A 12997-nucleotide genomic window follows, 5' to 3' on the forward strand; every position below is an offset into this window, starting at 1 on the left:
TGTGTTGGCACACAGCGATGACTGAGAGTCACAAAACATCTGCCCGCATCTGTCGTCGTCCTGTCACCCCGGAACCCAGAAGGAGTTGTCGGAATGGCATCAAAGAGGTTCCTAACTGACATGTGCTAAATGTCAGTGTTCTTCCCTCCTCCTCCTCCCCGGTGCCGCCTCGTAATGGGCCGCTTCACATCTGGTCCAGGAGAGGGGCCCCGGGAGAACATCCAGATGATAAATGATGTTTCCTGTTACAAATGAGGGAGACGCACGTGCACACCCAACACCGACCACGCTGCTGCTCGACCATGCTGCTGTTTGAACAAACCATTAGCAGGGGATGTGTGGGTTGGTGCATGAGCCACGGGCAGCCATTAGTTAAAATGAGAGTCCCACGCAGAACTCTCACCTGGAACAGCCGAGAAAGGGCTTTCAGAATGCGGTTCGGACAATCCTGCTCCCACCTCACACTGACATGTGCCCCCCGCTGCAAAGTAGCCCTGGTTTATGGGAAGATCCCAGAGGGGGTCCCAAAGCGGCCATCTCCACCTGTGGCTCAGACAGGGCAGTTGTGGAACTTCCATGCAGAGGGCTTGAGGGGGACCTCCAGCTGACAGAGGGGCCATGGGCATCTCCCGCGGGTGGATCTGCAACTGCACATTACTGAGGTTGTTTGGGAGAGATCGATGGCAGCCACGGAGCGGGTCAGAGCTGCTCCCACTGCCGTGCTCTGGCACTGCCAACCTCCTCTTCCCACCTGGCTGTCTACCCTCCAGACCTCCTCTTCCCAGGCAGTGGGGGCCGATTTGCACAGCTGGTGGTCCAGGCCCCTCTGGCACCCTGGTGGACCGGCGCTGAGAGGACTGGAGCTGATGGGTTGGCAATGCCCTGGTGGAAGGCCCCACGTGCTCACTCACCCTGAACAGCTGCTGGGCCCTGGCACACTCTGCTGCTATAAAAACATCAGCCCTGCCGCCCCAGCTCCTGGAGAAAGCCAGCGCGACAGCCTGCGCAGCGATCCTACATTTGAATTTCATCTACAAATCCTGGCTCCAGACGAGCGCAAACCTGCACAGATGGCCCCACGCACCAAAACGTAAAAATAACAAAGCTCGCGGTTCCCGGCCTCCCTTTTTCTCTGGGCAGATGTGCCGCTGCACTTTGTGGGAGGCAGGCAGCCCACTCCTCCTGCCCATTCTCACTCTCCCCTTCTGGCGCGCTGCTGGGGAGCAGACAGGGCCCCTCAGGGTGTATTCTCGGCAGTGTTTCTGGGGTGCCCTGGCCTTTGGAGTGGATGGCGGGGGCACAGTCCACAGGGGGAGTTACAGTGAAAAGTCATCCCTCACTCAACTCCCCAAGACTGGCCACACTGTCTTCCATGAGGTGGTCCAGGGAGAGGGTTGAGAGGTTGGAGCAAGGCCTCAGGCAAGATAATCAGTGGAAGTGGGGCCAAGAGGCTGCCATGCATGTCAAGGGCAAGGTGGCAGATGGGAGAGAGGAAGCTCTGGGGGCTCCTGATTTTTTGGAACCCCTCAAACCCCAACCAGCCACAGGAGCGTCAATGACCCATTAATTCTTTCCATCAATGTTTGCTGAGAGTCTCTGGGCCAGGCCCCGTGCATGCAGTTATAGACATGACAGACCTGGAGAGCACAGGCCCAGAGAAGAGGCAATCAAGGCCATCTGTGGGCTGGGTGGCCACAGACTTACTGGTCAGAAAGGCTAGAGCAGGCAGGAGTCCCCTGCCAGAGACACTATGAGAGACACTGTTAGGCCAGGCCCACCTCTGATGAGCCATGTGGCCTGGAGGCCCCAGGTCTCATTCTTCTCATCCAGAAATGACTATGATCTTTGCTCCACCAGAGAGTCAGATGAGATAAAAATGTCCAGTTGCAAGTGAAATACAACTCAAACTGCCAGGAGAAAAGAGGAATTCATGGATTCATATGTCTGAATAGCCCAGGGGCATATCTAGCCTCAGGTATGGCTGGATCTGGGTGTTTGTGTGCCGTCCTCAGGAATGTGTCTCTCTCCCTTGCTCAGTTCTGCTTTGTTCTGTGCTGCCCTTGTCCTCCATGAGGCATCTGCCAGTATCTCCAGGCTAATATTCCTACCAGCCAGCATTTCCTTCCCAGAATCTCTAGTCAAAGTCCTGGGGATGATTCTCATTGGTCCAGTGTGGGTCACATGTCCATCCTTCTCTAGTCACTGCGGCCAGGCCCCATCTGAACTACCTGGCTCCATAGAGAAGGCGAAGAGATGCTGGTGTGGAGAAAGCAGCAAACACAGAAACAAACACCACCACCAACAATCCTTCGAAACAATGACTGACAGCAAAGCTGTGCGAGTGCTCTGAAGCAGCCGCATAAATCTGCTCCCAGCAACAGGGTTCTTGCTGCAGGTGTGTGGTCACTGTCACTCATCCCTCAGCATCCCTGACTCCACAGTGCTGGCCTCTGTGCCAGGCCCAGATGCAGGGAAGTTTCCGGACCCCTCACCCTGAGGTCTGCCTCACCCCCGAATCCCCCAGTTTCCCTCTCTGGTGTCTCCCAGGTCTCCCTGTGTTTCGCTTCTCTCTGCCTCTTCCTTAGCCCAGCACCTGCGATCCCGCAGCCTGGCCTGGAAGACAAAGACAGAGCTCAGGACGGTCCTTACCAGCCCCAGCCCCAGGCCTGGGCCTCTCATGCACTAAGCCTCCGTGTGCCACCCCGAAGGCCACTCTGAGAAGACTTACCCTCCTTAGCAGAACAGTGTGCCAAGTCCAACATCACACTGCAGTTAGGGGGGCTCGGGACAGGGGCAGCCCAGCAGGTGTGGCGTTGGTCCCGGGATGGAAGTGGGGACAAGGAAGTGCATTATCAGACAGCGACATGCTGAGGCTCACCAGCAGGTAAGTGAGCCGGAAGGAGGCAATTAGGAGGGCTCAGCTTCGGGGCCGCCACACAGGCCTGCGTCACTGTCCCGATGTGTCTCAGTGAACTCGTCAGAGCAAGTCGCTGTTTGAAGGTGTCCACAGAGAAACCTCCATAAAGTAGATCCAAAGGGAAGAACTGGCGTCAGGGGTTGGGACTGGGTTCAAACAGCAGGAGAGCACAGCTCCCAGCCCCAGTATGAGCGCTCCCCAACAGTGTGCACGGCTCTGCTGCGAAAACTTCAGTCACCTAATTCTCCCACAACCCCATTTTAGAGATGTGTGTGTGTCTAGGGGCTGGCTTCAGGGTCTGTTGCTACACTGCATGAGAAGTCCGGGCAGCTCATATGAACCCCCAAACCCAACCGAGGGTATGGGCCCAGGTATCCGCTCTGGGCGACTGCCGGCCCCAGGGCGCCCCAGGCCGCATGGGCCTGGAAAGAGCGTTCATTATCTCCCCGGGCCGGGCAGCTCGGCTCCTGTGCCCGGGACACGCTCTTCCTAGGAATCCTGAGCACGCTTGCTGTACCCTCTCAGGCCACCGCCAGTCCGGCTGACAGTGCCAGCCCCAGGCGGCCGCCAACTCCGCGTGTAGCGCCTCCTAGTCACGAGGCGCGGACCGAGGAGGAGGAAGAGGTGGAGGAAACGGAGGAGGAAGAGGAGGAGAGAGGAGAGAGGGCGGCCTGGGTAGAAGTCGGCTCCGAGAAGAAGCCCGCGAGCGGCCTGGGTGCCGCCCGCTACAGAGGGCGCTGCGACCCCCGGCTCCGGGAAGAGACCGCTGAGTTCCGGAGGAGGGGTCGTCCGGTGAGCAGCGGCGCGGGGCCAGAGGTCCCCACCAGCTCCATCCCCGCCACGCCCGTGGCGGAAGCTATCGCGATTGGGCGAGCGCCGCCTGTGAGCCTCCTCCGGAAGCGGGCCCCGCTGCTACCCCATTCTACAAATTGGGAAGCTTAGGACTTCCCGAGTGTCCCAGGCCAGGCCCAGCCCCGAGGGGCGGGAGCAGGGCGCCAGGGGCAGGACCCGGGCCCATGCGCGAAGGGGCCTGTCAGTTGGGACCTTGGTTGCACCACTTTCTGCCCACGCGGCTTTAGGCACTTTTCTTGGCTGCTCTGGCCTCTGCTTTCCCCATCAGTGAAACAGACCAGTGCCCACTTCACTGGGGTATCACAGGTTTATTACTTTTCTCAGGGTAGGGCCTGCCACGGCTGAGGGGACCTCAGTGTCTGCCCTTGCCGGGCTGATTTTAGCAGAACGGGGAAACTGACGCTCGGCGGGGCGCAGTCCACCACGACCTGGCCGCCGCCTCCCAGCCGGCTCTGCTCAGGCCTCGGGGGAGGGAGCCGGCTGCGCGCAGCACCCCGCAGGTCTCCCTCCGCGAGCGGCGAGCCGGCCCCGCCCTCCGCGCGCAGGCTCCGCTCCACGTGCGCGTGTTTACCCACGTGACGCCGCCCCGCCCACTGTCCCCGGGCCCCGCCCCCCTCCCCGCCCCGCCCCGCGCGGCTGCAGGAGCGCGGCGGAAACCTGGGGGCTGCGCCTGCTCCGATCCCGGGCCCGGAGCGCGACCTCTCGCCGCCCCGACGGCCGCGCTGGAGACTGCACGGGCCGCTCACTCCCCAGGCCAGCTGGGCAAGGGCGCTGCGCCGGGTCAGCGCCGCGAGGCGGTGGGCCCAGAGTGGGGTCCAGCGCGGGGGCTCCGCGAGGGCGCGCCGCCGAAGGGGCGGGGCGGGGCGGGGCCGGGGGCGGGGCCGGGGGCGGGCCGTGCGCGGAGCTCGGCGGAGTGCGCCCTGCGGAAGGGGCGGGCCGGAGCGGGGGGCGGGCCGGAGCGGGGGGCGGGGCCTCGTCTGCGCAGGCTCTCCGCAGGGTCGGCCTCGGGGCGGGGCGGGCCCCGGGGCGTGGCCAGCGTCTGCTCTGCCGCTGGACCGCAGCGTCCCGGAGCCGCTGGAGGTAGGTGAGCCGATCGCTGGGCGGTAGCCCCTACTTACGGGAGGGAGAACCCGATAAAGCTCGGACATTCGCGCAAGGGTACTTTCCTCATCACGTTGCTGCACAGTCTCAGCGGAGCCACTCCGTTCTCGTCCTCGTCCTCTTGAGTCCCTCGGCCCCTCTTCCTACTGTCTGCTGGGAGTCCTCTGTCCCTCCAGTGTTGGTGTCGCCCAGGCCCCATACCCCTTGTCTCCTGGGCTGCTCCTGGGAGATCTCGTCCGCTCCGTGGTTTTGACGCCCACCTCTGTGCGGGTTATCCTGATAGTTCTCCGGTAGCTAACCCATTTGTGCCAGGCACTTTTCCAAGGACTTTGTGAACCTCCACTAATACCACTTGGACTCAGTACACGTAAAACCTTTGTCCCCAGGCCCCCACCATTGCCCTGAGCTCCCTGAGCTCCATATCCTTTCATCCGGACGTCCGCTAGACCCCTTGCAGGATGTTCCACAGGCCTCTCTGAACAAACATATCTGAAGTGGAACCCACCTTCCTTCCCCAAATCAGTCTCTTCCCCCATCTTCCCTTGAGTGAATGGCATCACTGTCCCCCCGAGCCAGGCAGCCAGCCCCCAAACAGAGCTTCAGTCTTCTTTGCTCTCCTCAATCCCAAATCTAATCTGTCCCAGAATCCCATCATCTCTTCCCACACATGTATTTGCTACACTCATCTCCTCAGCCCCGGTTTGGACCGCATCATTTTTCACCTGGACTGCTGCAGCTGTTCCTAGAGGACCCGTCGTTCTGCCTCCTTTCTCGCTCTCTTCCATCCAGCTTTCATGTGCAACTGTGGGAATCTTTCCCAAAAGCAAATTTCTGATGACTGTATTCACCTGCTTTAAGGACTAGGCTAAAACCCACATCTCTTCATCCTTCTAAAAGTCAGAAAGAAGGCTAGGATGCCCTCCAGCTGTGCCGCTGTTCCCCAGGGTCCTTGGAAGTCCTGGCCAGAGCAACAAGGTGAGAATTGAGTGAGATGTAAAGATTGGGAGCAAAAGGGCAACAACATTCTTGTCAAATGGTCATCAACATAGAAAACAAGAGAATCAACAGACAAATAAATTAACCTAATAAGAGAGTTGAACAAGGGTAGCTTATATAAGATTAGAATATCAAGTTAATGAGTTCCTCTGCAATGATAATACATTTCTTGAAAATGTCATAAAAATTAGATATCCCGCACAACGCTGATGTATTTAGGAATTAACCTAACAAAAAATGCACGAGATCTTTAAGGTGAGAAATTTAAAACTCATATTTTTTAAAAGCCTGGAATACACAAATAAATAATGGGATAACGTCTTAACCTTGAAAAAATGTAAATTCTCCACCAAATGATCTATATATTCAATGCAATTCCAGTCAAAGTTCCAGCCTGATTATATTGGAACTTGGGAACCCCATTCTCTAAGGTGTATGGAAGACCCATGATTTGCTGAGACAATTTTGAAAAATAAGAACCTAGAGAAGGCCTTGCTCTACAGACCATAGGCCTAAAGCCAGAGTAATTAAAATGATGGGATAGTGGTGCAGAAACAAATAGATAAGTGGAGAGTTTAGAGAACCCAGAATAAGCAAATTTGTATATGGTAACTTGGTTTGTGATAGAGATAAAATCAGAAATAATTGGAGGAAAACTAGATTATTTAGTCAATGGCCCTGGGAATATTGGCTTTCTATAATGGAGAAAAAAATAAGATTCTATCTCTACCCCATATACATAAACTCCACATAGATTAAATATCTAATTATTGAAGGTAAAAATATAAAGCGAATGAATTTGAATGTAGGATAATGTCTGTGATAGGAAAGGATTTATCATGGCCTCCAAAGCTTAATCCATCAGGAGGAAAATGGTGGATGTGACCACACCAAAATGGAAAATGTTGCGTTACTATAGACAAATTAACTTACGGGTGATAAGCTGGGAGAAGATATTTTCCGTGTATTAAACCAACAGAACGCTGTAACTAGAATAGTCAGAAACTCCTGAAAATCAGTCCAAAAATGAAATGAAACCCAATAAAAAACATAGTGAGCAAAAAATAATGGCTAGGCCATTCCCAGAAGGAAAGATCAGCATGGTCAAGGTGTACGAAAGAGGCCCACCCCCACCCGTGATCAGAGAAGGGCGGAGTGAAGGACTGAGATGCCGACTGACACAGCTCAGCAGGTCAGGTGATGTTCAGGCCTGGCACGGGTGCACGGGAGAGTGTGTGACAGGGGCAGTGACGTTAAGTATGGGTGTCCCTTTGCAGGGCTAGGGTAAGAGTAGGCATGTGAGGCCCTAGGGCACAAGTGTAGGGAGACTTTGCTGTCAGGGACAGGGCCCTGGGAGTGATGGCCACCTTACCGTTTATACTCTAGGCTCCTCGGTGCCTCCCCCTAGTTCCAGCCCTGGACTTTTGGTCTCGGAAGCTCCACTCTTGGGTCTATACCTCAGAGGCCCATGGGAAATGGGTGCAGTGTTGCTTATGAGAGCAGAGTTGGAGGCATCCCCCACAAGCGGACTGGACCAGTAGTGTTTGGTACATGGAGAGAGTGACAGGACTTTCACAGAGGACAGGGACTGCCCAGCGCTTGGCCACTGGGAAGGAGGGTGGGAGACCTGGTGACTAGAGCTGAGAGGAGACAGACCCACCAAGTCAAGACCGAGGATGCATCTGCGGTGGTCTGGGAGGGCTCTGGAGATTTCTGAGCCTTTGTCCTGGATCCTCCTGCCCCTCCCACCAGGAAGTGCATTTGGACCTGGCAGAGGAGAAGGGGAATCAGAAGATGCCCTGGGGTTACTGTGAAGGACTGGGCATGTTTTCACTTTCATATAAGGAAGCAGAGGCTGGAGGGTTCGAGATCTTGCTCCAGTGTCAGGGTGGAAAGATGGAGAGGGGAGAGCTTGGACTTTAGAGCTTACACATAGAAGTTTTAATCCGTTTTCTACTTTCTAGAGATGCGAACTTGGGCAGGAAACCCAGCCGTGGTGAACCTTAGTTCTCTTCCCAGTGAGGTGGGAATAAAAATAAGGCCCAACTCAGAGAGTCAAAGGAGAGAAGCTATCTGAAACCAGTGCCTCCCCGTCTCTCTCTCTCTCTCTCTCACACACACACACTGCATGGACAAGGGAGACCCCTGTTCTTTGGGGGCCTTTACATACCTTTTAAATCACCAGATAGCAGTCTGTAAGCCTTTCAGGAGAAGCTTAGGGGCGGGGAATACACCTCAGTGACCCGGATCCTTCAAGTCTCGACCCGTGCTGGCTTCAGGCATGAGGTGGCTCACTGGGCCCCTGCGATTGTGGAGGCTGCCGGCTCTTTGGAGCAGCCCTTGGTGGGAGATGAGCAGGGGTGGTAACCCTTCCCCGAGTCCACAGTTCTGACAGCTCTCACTTCAGTTCAAAGAGAACTGCATTTTCTGTATTTAAAGTGAAACTATTTTGTGTTTAAATGATAAAGAGAGCTACATTGCAAAATAATAACATCGATAATAGTAGTAATAATCACCCCTACCCTAGCCCAACTATTGTCAGCATCTGTGGTGGCTGTCTGCTGTGTCTCCATGCAGCCTCCCTTCCTCCTGGTAAGTTTCCCATTTTCCACTGGGACCTAACCCTCCTATTTTCACAGTATGGCATTTGAGCTGCATTGAGCTCAGGACCAGCTCTGTCATTTGCGGGCCCAGTGCAAAACGCAAGGCGTCTTGTTCAAAAATTATTAAGAATTTCAAGATCTTGGGTAGCAGAGCATCAAACCAAACTCAGGGCCCATGAGGCTGCGCCCCCGAAACCAGCGCTGGCAGGTGCGTGACCCGGGCCTCGCCAGTGAAATTCAAAACTTTTGCCAGAAAGAGGCTCTCACTTCCTGCTGAGATTGCTAGATCAGTAAAAATATAAACCTGGAGCTGCCGACTGCCATCTTTGTCTCCCCAGGGGGAGCCCTTGCTGGGAAAACATAGTCCAGAAGGACATGGACTTCCGGTATCGCAATGCGAGATCCTTGAGCTGCGGCTCTCGGAAGCATGAGCCACTTCATTCTGTCTTCGTGACGTCGATCCTCAACCAGTTTGAGGTACAGGCAAGAATCGAGACTCCTGGGGCGTTCCATCCTGTCTGTCTGTGCATATTCACTAAGTTGTAGTCACAAGGCTCGTGGAATGTCATATCCTCCTCTTTTGAGGGAACGTGATCCCGTGAGCTTTTCTGGCGTTATCACCTATTCTCCATAGGCTGAGTATTCCATCCCCAGTTGATTGTGGTCAGTAGATGGTTCACAGGTTTGTGCTCTTGAGAATGCTTCCATGGCAAACATCGTAATGCAGATAGGTTTAGGAGAACACTTTTGATGTGAAGTGATGTGCCCTTCCGTTTGGACCCTACCTAATTATGAAGGTCCCTAGGCCTGGGAAACTTCACAACAGTCTGGGGGGAGGGGGCAGGGCAAGGACAAACCAGCCCTTTACCTGCCTTGGCCACAAGCTTCCGGTGGGGCTCAGGCGGGGGATTGGCGCAGTTGGAGTGAGTGCAGCCCTGGAGCTGTGAGTGAAGGGGCGGACGTCCCCTGGGAATAGTCAGTGTCTTGGCTGCGGCAAACGTCCATCTAGTCCAACCCCCTCGTGTCACAAATGGGGGAACTGAGGCCCAGCAAGTTAGTGCAGAGTGGGCCTGGAGGCCTGTCTTCAGCATGTGCTTGCGCGTTTAGGGCAGCCTTCGGCATGCACCTTGAGCCTTCTTGATGCCAAATAAGTTTCCATCCTGACGCCTGATGGGATCACAAACTCCCAGCGACTCCGCCCAGCACCTACACCCAGAGGCCATTCCGTGCTCTCTGAACTCAGCTTGGAGCTCAACCCCACCTCCCGCTGGAGCTTCAGCCCCATCTTTCTGCCCGTTTCGCAGCCAGCCCCAAAAAGAGCCCTGGGCACGAGGACCTCCCCTTCCTTACTGTGCACCGCACTTTTAGTTTGCTTTTAGCTGCTGCATAGAGCTCTCTGGTACACTTTCTGGTGTGCAGAAAATTTGCTTAATTGACCCAATAATGGGGTCGTAGGTGGTTTTAATTTTTCTCTCTTCACTTTCAAGTCCATTTATGTTAAAAATGAAAGTAAGATGTAGTTTTAAAATCGTATTTATTGAGGTGTAATTTAGAATGAGATGCACCCATTTCAAGTAAGTTCTTTTGAAGGGTTACATCAGTGTACCCACCGCCACAGTCAAGGTATAGAACCTTTGCATCACCCGAAAATTTCCTTCGTGCTCCTTTGCAGGCAGGGTCTTCACCCTCAGCCTCAGGCAACCACGGATTCATTTTCCTTGCTGTAGATTAGCTTTGTCTTTTCTAGTTTCATGGCAACCACCTGCACTACCTACTTTGTGTCCATCTTCTTTCCCGCAGTGTAAATCTGTGAGGCTCACCTGTGCTGTCCCGTGTAGCAATAGTTCTTGACCTTTTCTTGCTGAGTATTAGGTCGTTGTATGCTTATATTACAATTTGTTTATCGGTCCACTTGTTGATGGACACTTGGGTTGTTTCCAGTTTGGGGCTGCTGTGAATAAAGCTGCCATGGACATTCATGTAGAAGTCTTTGTGTTGACATGTGTTTTCATTTCTCATGGAAGTTTCTAGAATGGGCTTGCTGAGTTGTGTGGTAAGTATATATTTACTCTTATGTTTAACCGACACCCTGCTTTCCAACGCAGCTGCACCATTTTGCACTCCCACCAGCAGTATGTAAGAGTTACGGCTGCTCCACATCCTCTCGACACTTGGTATTGGCAGTCTTTATTTTAACCACTCCCGTGAGTATGTAGTAGTGTCTCATTATGGATTTAATTTGCATTTCCTTGATGAGCAGAATGTCTTTTCATGCGCTTTGTGGCCATTTGTATGTCTTCTTTCATGAATTGACTGTTCAGATCTTTCCCTAGTTCTAAATTGGGTGATTTGTCTTCTTATTATTGAGTTGTCATTTGGGATAAAGTCCTTCATGGGGTGTGGTATATGTATGACAGTATTTTCTCTCAGTCTGTGGTTTGCCTTTTCATATTCTTAACAATAAATGTTGAAGAGTAGGTTTTAATTTTGATGAAGTCTAAATGTATCATTTTTTCTTTAATGATTTATACTTTTTTTTGGTGACCTATTTAAAAAATCTTTGCCCATCCCAAGGTCACAAATATTTTCTTCTAGGACTTCTATAGTGTTATTTTTTGTGTTTAGGTCTGTGAACTACTTTGAGTTAATTTTTTGTGTGGTATGAAGTAAGAATCAAAGATCAGTTTTTTTCCATATGGATCTCCTGTTGTCCCAACACCATTTGTTGAAGAGACTATCCTTTCCCCATTGAATTACCTTGGCATATTTATCAAAAATCAATTGGCCATCTATGTTTGGCTTTATTTCTGGACTTTACTTTTGCGTTTCTATATACAATTTAAAATCAGCTTGTCATTTGCTACCAAGAAAGCCCGTGCTGGGATATCAATTGGGATCAATTTGGAAAGAATTGATGTCTTAACAACATTGAGTCTTCCGATCCATGAACGTGGGGTATATTCCCATTGACTTAGGTCTTTGATTTCTTTCAACAAGGTTTTCTATATTTACGCATACACATCTTAAACATATTTTGTTAGCTTCATGCCTAAGTATTTCACTTTTGTAATACCATTTTAAATTTGATTATAAAATTACAGTTTCTAATCCTTTTTTTTTTTTTTTGGTATATTCTTAGGGATTTTCTACATAGATGATCATATGTTCTGTGAATAAAGTTAGTTTTAGGTCTTCTTTTCCGATTTGTATGTCTTTGATGTCTTCCCCGCCTTGTTTCGTTGGCCAGGACTTCTGGTACGACGTTGGGTGTGAGCAGTGAGAGGGAACTTCTCTGCCGTTTTCCTCATCTTAGGAGGAGCGCACTCGTTCTTCTCCCGTTAAGGATGACCTCAGATGTCGACTTTTCACAGATTCTTTTCTCAGATTGAGGAACTTCCCTTCTATTCTCTTTCTGTTGAGTTTGTCTCTTTTCTTTTACAATTATGACTGGGTATTGAATTTTTCACGTGTTTTCTGCACCCAGTGAGATGATCACGTGGCATTTCTCCTTCATTTGGTTATAAGGATGAATCCATTGACTTTTGAATTTTAAACAAACCTAGAATTCCTGAGATAAAACTCTCTTTTGTATATTTCTAGATTGGATTTGCGAAAATATTGTTAGGAGTCTTGCATTTGCATGCGGAAGGGGTATTGGTTTGGGGGTGTGTGTGTGTGGCTCCTTTGGCCCCAGATTTTGTGGGTTTCAGTCACGTTTTCCTGTGCCCCAAGGAGGGGGAAGGTGTTTCTCAAAAGAGGACTTGTAGACTTGATGGTGTCTCTTATTCTGGCCGAGGAGGATGAAGGGGGGCTGGTATGGTCTGGTAACTGTGGATCAGTGGAGAAATGGCCTTCTCAGCTCCTGCCAGCAAGTGTAGATGTCTCAACTATAGCCAGTGGATTTCCTTCCACACATAGGAGGATGACATCATTTTTTCTTACTGTTGTTGTTTCTTATAGTTTCTCTCCTGAGAATATTTATCTTTTCATTTATTATGATCATATTTTCCTTTGTGTTCATATGCATAGTTATAATAGGTGCCTTAAAATGATTGTCTGCTCGTTCCAACATCAAAGGTCACTTTCTGTTTGGTACCCACTGGTTGTCTTTTCTCTGGAGTTGGATTGTGTTTTCCTGTGTCTTCGCATGTCAGATAATTTTGGATTTTATCCTGGACATTTGATGACAAGTACAGAGACTCTAGGTTCAGTACACTGCTCTGAAGGATGTTGATTTTTATTTTACTAGGCAAATAACTTGGTTAAACTCAGGCTGTAAACTCTCTCCCCTGCAGATGACGTTGGCTGAAATCTCAGCTCAGTTCTGGCTTTAGCAGGGCTGCTTAGTGACTGCCTCACTCCTCTGTGGTGGGGTTGGCAAGAGATGGGCGTTTTATACACAGGTTTGGAGCCTCCCCTTCTATGGCTCTCTCTTTTTTGGATTTCCTCAGTCACTTTTTAGTTGCTGTAATCGCCCTGACCCCTGGTTCTTCAAGCCAGTAGGACTTTTCTCTCCAAGTTTTAGTTG

General features: G+C 51.6%; 1 long non-coding RNA gene across 1 annotated transcript in view; it reads left to right on the plus strand.

The window, feature by feature from the left end:
- The first annotated feature begins 4778 nt into the window (after positions 1–4778).
- LOC138915688 (uncharacterized) overlaps positions 4779–12997 on the plus strand; it is a 34267-nt gene continuing 26048 nt past the window's right edge. The window contains exon 1 of the long non-coding RNA XR_011421799.1: positions 4779–4849. This is a non-coding gene — a long non-coding RNA (uncharacterized lncRNA). The remainder of the gene's footprint in view (positions 4850–12997) is intronic.

Source organism: Equus caballus, chromosome 10 (assembly GCF_041296265.1).
Source record: "Equus caballus isolate H_3958 breed thoroughbred chromosome 10, TB-T2T, whole genome shotgun sequence".
In the NCBI taxonomy this organism is placed as follows: domain Eukaryota; kingdom Metazoa; phylum Chordata; class Mammalia; order Perissodactyla; family Equidae; genus Equus; species Equus caballus.